Genomic DNA, 6467 nt, shown 5'->3' with positions numbered 1-6467 from the left:
GGGGTATAGCGCTAGGTATTGTGGCGCTATACCTGGGCGTGTCAGGTTTTGCAGTATAGCGTCACAATACTTGGCACTATACATTAACGGCACAGTTAACGTTAACGTATAGCGCCAAGTATTGTGGCGCTATACATAAAAATTTCACCTTTTTTTCCCCACCTATTTATGTATTTTGAGTCCAAAAGAACCACAATTAGGTTTCGGACTCGTGTTTGCACCACCTCTATCTGAATTATCAATAGAGTCGGTCACCTGCGTTCCTGTGGAAGCTACTTTTCCATCTTGTTTTCCCTTCACCATCACCTCAAAAATCACTCCATCAGATAATGTAAGTACATGTGGTGATGTGGCACTCTCAGTGATCTCCTTAGAAGTTGCCAGTGAGCTTCGATTTTCCATCTCCAATTGAGATGATGATATATTTGAGTCACAACGATTTTCTTGGTTTTCAATCTTCCTTTTCTTTTCTTTCGTTCTATCCTGAGAATGGCACATCTCAGTTACTGGTTCGGGACTTTTGTTTGAAGCTCTGCATATTCAAAGCGCAAGTCAAAAGTTAAGCATGCCTCAAAAGAGGCTTTTAACAACAAAAATACAATCGTACAATAAACTTAAATTTTCAAAATATTTTTCAAACATATTTTATAGCCTAATTTAAAACTTTCAACTATCAAACATGAAACATATTCACTTATGTATTTTAGGGCTGCACTCTGCAGTTTGGTGCTTCACGCATAGGCTTAATTCTTTTCTCTGCACCAGATACACAAAGTAATTTATTTTGTTGCTGCATACAAGATATTTTACTAATGAGTATTTATGAGACTGAAAACAAAAATAATTGAGTGAACCATCTAATCTAAAGATAGAACTCGTTTATTTATTTGTTTAGTCCAAGTCTACAACAGAATCCAATAAAGCTTATAGCAACCATGTCATCAGGCCTACATAAAGCAGCCATTTTTAACAGCCAGGCTATTACATTATGAAATTCTATAATAGCTACAATGTATACAAGTATTTTAAATTAGGACAAAAGGAGTAGTGTAACACAAAGATTATTGTGCAAAGCAAACCCTGGCAACATCATTCCATCTGATAATGTAAGTATCTGATGACATGGCACTCTTCCTTAAGAGTTGCAAGTGAGCTTCGATTTTCCATATCCAACTGAATGACAAACATTTGAGTCACAACGATTTTCTTGGTCTTCAATCTTCCTTTTCTTTTCTTTCTTTCTTTCTGTCCTGAGAATGACACATTTCAGTTACTTGTTGGGGACTTCTGTTTGAATCTCTGCATGTTCAAAAGCGCAAGTCATCAAGCGAAACCAGTTAGTTAGACAAGAACCTGATGTGAAAACTACCAGAAGTCATCTCTAAAGGTTTAACAGTGAACAAAAGAAGATAAGATACTAATCTGAATAGTCAATCCGCTGACAACATTTTTCCGATTCTTAAAGCATCAGTGGCCCTTCTTGCAAATAAAGGACTAAATGCAACTTAATGAATGAAAATAACTCAAACAGGTTGATCAGGTTTTTAGCTTCCTTTTTCTCTTTAATTTCTTTTTTCTTGCTCGTTTATTATGTGAACCAGAATTTCTGGTCAATTCTTCTCCCTTTACATATCAATTTATGGATAACTCGTCCTTAAATTAGAGGGAGTAAAACAAGACTACTTTAATAGAGTTTTAAATTATACTTGATCCTAGTATATCTTGCTCTGGGAGTACATGTTCTTGAATTAAACCAAATTCTATTTGATCCTAGTACATATTGCTCGGGATTGGAAATGCATTTCCCTGATCAAAGTTTACGATTGCAGGGATGAGGATATGAGCAAGTCATATAATACTGTCAAAAAGGACACACTTGAAAGGAAAAGATAAAAAAGCTTACTTTCCAGTGATTGATTTCTGAGATGGAATTATAGCCAGTGGACAGTTGCCCTTGTTCATAGCCTTTGGTGTATCTTGTTTGAGTCCGCAATCAGTTATCATATTATTAAAGCATGTACCTCTCCCCTCAACTGGAACCAAAAGCTCTATTTTTCCTAGAAAAAATCATCTTTTGAAAATTTAGTACCGGCTAATGAAGCTGGACTTATATGATCAAAGCATAGGAAATTAAAAAATGATATGTCAGGCATCATGAATTTTGGATCTGAAATTTTATACTTATGCATCAGACTCCAAGCAAGATGAAACTTAAAGTGAGTTTTGCTGAGGATATGATGTAATATTAACCTTTCAATCTTCATAGCATTACTTCATCTCTCACCGTGTAAATAAAATAGCATTTGTATCTTAAGCAGTATACTATTCTGGAGGTATAAATTAATGTAACCTTGTTCATACAGAATTTTCATGAAGTATAATCCGCACACATAATATACTGAAGAAAGATGAGTTCATATTAGCTATATTGGATCAGCATTCCCTATAATAGTAGATATGTGATGAGACTACAATCATTAAAATATTATACTGGATCAGCTCACTCTACTACAGGTTCCTATATATAGTAGATATGTGATCAGCTCTTCCGCGAGGAGATTACAAAGACCTATGTCTTGTAAAGACTGTATCCATTTTATGCCATCTAAAGACTACTGCATCATTTTATGCCTTCCCAGCCAACAAAGGCCAAGTAGTAATTCCAGACCAAACAGGCCATGCATGCTGCAGCATAACTTATAAAACAGACAGCAAATATGATATGGCAGCATATCGTGCACCTGCATCATCATCGAAGCTGTTGATCCATTGGCGCCTATTATTATCAGCAACGGTAGGTTTGGATTTCCAGCAACGCTGGTTTGCTAGCTGTCAACTCTGTATTTCTCTCACATACTGCATTGCTAATATCTTCTCCATACAAGTCACTTGATCAAAATGAAATAGTAAAGGAAAAGTGACAGAATGTGATTAAGCATGAAAATAAACAGAATTAAAAGCTAAAAATGGAAGGAAATTTTTTGAATTTTCTCTTTCAGATAGTGTAGTGAAACATAGGGACAAATATAACTCACGTTACCAAAAAAAAAAAAAAGTACAACTTTGCAAAAGTTCACTTCATTTTCTTATGCTATGCTAATGCTGCCAAGGTATGCAACCGAAATCTTCTCTTGAGAACGAAGGATACACTCCAAGGTCATGAGTTCCACTACTTTTACTGCTGGTTCCCTTGGAAGGGAGGTAATAACCGGCAAGGTGGACACCACGTGGACCGACAACTGAGAAAACGACTGCCAATAGCACATTGAACTATAGATCTTGATTTCCACAATCCGCTACGCTCCCCTAGTGTCGCCTGCAATCGTCATCTAACTTCATTCCACCAGCTTTTTAAATTTAACAATTACCCAGTAAAGGAGATAGATAACTCCTCTGATAATTAACACGGTTAAGTAAATAAACCTGTGAAATCCGAACACGCCTTTTATTATTATGCAACTGTAGTGTGTACGGTTTCCCTGGTTCTATAAAAGCCCCTGAAGAAGGAGAAGATACAAAATCTTGGAATCAAATTGAACATGAAAATTGGACCGTTCTGCTATATACAGAGAGATTAAGTTTGAGCCAATCATTAATTTCTTTCACATAATCATGTGGCAAACAAGAAATTAAAAGAACAAATCAGACATTTGACAAGAAACGATCAAACATTACAGTTATGAAAGAAATGCATTTACATAAAAGAAAGTTTACATATAGTTCTCCCTATCTATCCACGATCATGTAGTCGAACAGATGGGAGGAAAATAAACAAAGCACAAAATGGGAAAAAATAAAAGGGGAAAATGGGTTGAGAATCAAACCCCAAAACGCCATATTTGGGGATTGAGAAACTTTGCGCAAAGATGCAGAGCGGAGCTTGGAAGGTGAAGTGCGACGTTTCCTATTCTCCATTTTTAAAAGGGTTTTGGGGTTTATGTAAAGTACTCTTCATTGTCAGTGGTTTTCACTTCCCGAGCTTTTTTTTTCCCCTGATTTGTTCTTTATCTTTATTTGCCAAATTGTTGTTTATTTAGATCGCAACACGGATTAATAGCCAGTTTGGCTAATCTGAAAAAATCAGCTTATTTAGAAATTACTTTTTTCAAAATTGCTTTCCAAAAAAATATTTTTTGGGAGAACTAGTTTGTATTTGGTTAATCTATATCATATTAAAAACACGAAGGTCTTTAGCGAGATGTCGTTTGTCTTTTTTATTCTTTAAATATAAAGTTCACACTAGACAAATAGTCTTTTAATTATTATTCTATTTTTATTAGGAATATTCATTTAATTAATGTTCTAACATTTAGGATTAGTAATTGAATTATTTTCCTAATATTTAGTACTTTGACATCAAACAAAATTTTGTATATTGAATATTTCCTTATTCAAATTAGGTACAAACTTCTATATCTAAGTAATGAAGCAAAATTTTAGTTACAAAAATTATTTCCTTTTAGAATTTATTACCTCTAGCACCAAAGATTTAAAATAATTCTAGACGATATATTAAAATAGGCTTTGACTTAAATGTTCTCTTATCAAATAGTAGATATTTTCACTCTTATTCTTAAATGTCTTATTTTCCTAAGTATATGATCAGAATAACTAGGGTCATTTACTTATTTTCTAATATTTTAAAACTTTAAAATCAATAAATTTTTATTTATTGTATTTTATTACTTGAATTAAAAGTTTGAAAACAAGTAAGATTATTTTACGAAATTATTTTCTTTAATTAATATATAACTATAAAATTTGTGATAAATATCAGTATTAATTGTATGGTCGTGATAAAGTCATTCATGTGATGAAAGAGAACATATATCAACAACATCATTCATGACTAACACTCTGTTTGGATTATTGTTCCCCATCATTTTATAATATATTGTATTGTATTGTATCGTGTCGTTGTCACACCTCCTTTCCCCCGAGGAGATAGGGAGCTTTTCCAATTAAAGTGGCATTAATCGAAATAGGATTATTTATTCAATTCAGAGTCGTCACTTGGAATAATTTATGGTGTCCCAAGTTACCGGTTTATTTTAAATCCCAAATCGAGGAAAATTGACTCTATTTTTGGTCCGCGAATACAGAAGACCGGGTAAGAAATTCTGTTAACCCGAGAGAAGGTGTGAGGCACTCCCGAGTTTTGTGGTTTTAGAACGGTCGCTCAACTATTAATAACTGGCTTAATTATCTGATTAATTACATGTTTAAACCCATTATGCATTTTTAACTTTTAACTACTTTTAGTATTTATGGAATTATTTTTGGAACAAGCCATGATGTCGTACACTTGCCATTTTGGTACACGTTGCAAACCGCGCTACATGAAATGCACCCGCGATTTACGACATGTTTATTTTGTTATTATTCGAAATTATGACCGGGTCACATGAAATGCACACCCTAATTGGGGATTATGTACCATGACTATGCCACGAAAACCGTACTCATAGTCGTGATAATTTAATTACGCGCCTAAAGCAAATTACGATATTCATTATTCTTCCTAAACTAATTTGAGATTATTGTAGGGTCTAAGAGTTATGGAATGAATTTGTGGAGGAGGGTATATGATTACGAAGTTATTGGGCTTGACAGAATTTATTATTTTGCCCAAACTAATTCAACTCAATACTTTTAAGTGTAAAAGGTTCACCATTTTTTAATTCTTCAGTCACTCCCCATGGCCCACAAATTTACCTACAACCTAATTTTAATTTCTCTCTCTCAAAAATCCAGCATACAAAATAATTCTTAAAGAGAACTTCTAACAAGCAACTTAAACAAATTCATTAGATTAAGGAAAACTCCACTAACGTAATATTCATCATTGATAAATCACCTAATAGAACCAGACATGATTAACGTCATCCGCTGCTTCTATTCAACTTGTAATTATATGAACTTAATAATAACTCAACATTGATTACACAAATAAAATAAGAAAACTCAGCATTAATTACACAAACTTAATAACCAAAACTCAACATTCCACACCCATTAACACAAGACGGCAAATCCAAATAACAAAATATGAACCATTTAATTAGTGACCAACAATTTAGAAGAAGAAAGATCGAAACAATTCGTGGAGAAAAAGAAAAATAAGCTGACCTTTATGCTAAATATTTTGATGTCGAACACGGTTGAAATTTAACGGCCAAAGAAACTTGAAAACGGAGCCTCTAAAATAAACCTCGATGGCGACCTCAAAACTCGATTGAAAATGGTGTTTTGATGGTGTTTTGGAGGTGTTTTTGCTAGTTAGAGGTGCTGAGTTTTGGAGGTTTTGGGGGGGAATGTTTTGGTGGTTAAGAGGTGCGAAAATGGGCAACCTTCATGGCTGTTTTGAGGGGAGGAAAACATAGGTAAATTTGGATGGTGTTGAGACTGCTGATTTGGTAGTGAAAACAGAGGTTCATGGCTGAATTTTCGGGCAGATTTCAGCTCTC

At 34.1% G+C, this 6467-nt stretch overlaps 1 long non-coding RNA gene across 1 annotated transcript; it reads right to left on the bottom strand.

Moving 5' to 3' along the window:
* Positions 1-1224: 1224 nt before the first annotated feature.
* On the bottom strand, positions 1225-3914 carry LOC104224964 (uncharacterized). Its single transcript, XR_011401145.1, has 6 exons — positions 3825-3914; positions 3424-3497; positions 3149-3316; positions 2742-2888; positions 1904-2057; positions 1225-1299 (listed from the first exon to the last, which is right to left on the bottom strand). It is a non-coding gene; the product is annotated as an uncharacterized lncRNA (long non-coding RNA).
* Between the last annotated feature and the right edge of the window lie 2553 nt (positions 3915-6467).

The sequence above is a fragment of the Nicotiana sylvestris genome, chromosome 7 (assembly GCF_000393655.2).
Source record: "Nicotiana sylvestris chromosome 7, ASM39365v2, whole genome shotgun sequence".
In the NCBI taxonomy this organism is placed as follows: Eukaryota; Viridiplantae; Streptophyta; class Magnoliopsida; order Solanales; family Solanaceae; genus Nicotiana; species Nicotiana sylvestris.
This window is presented reverse-complemented; position numbering and strand designations above follow the sequence as displayed.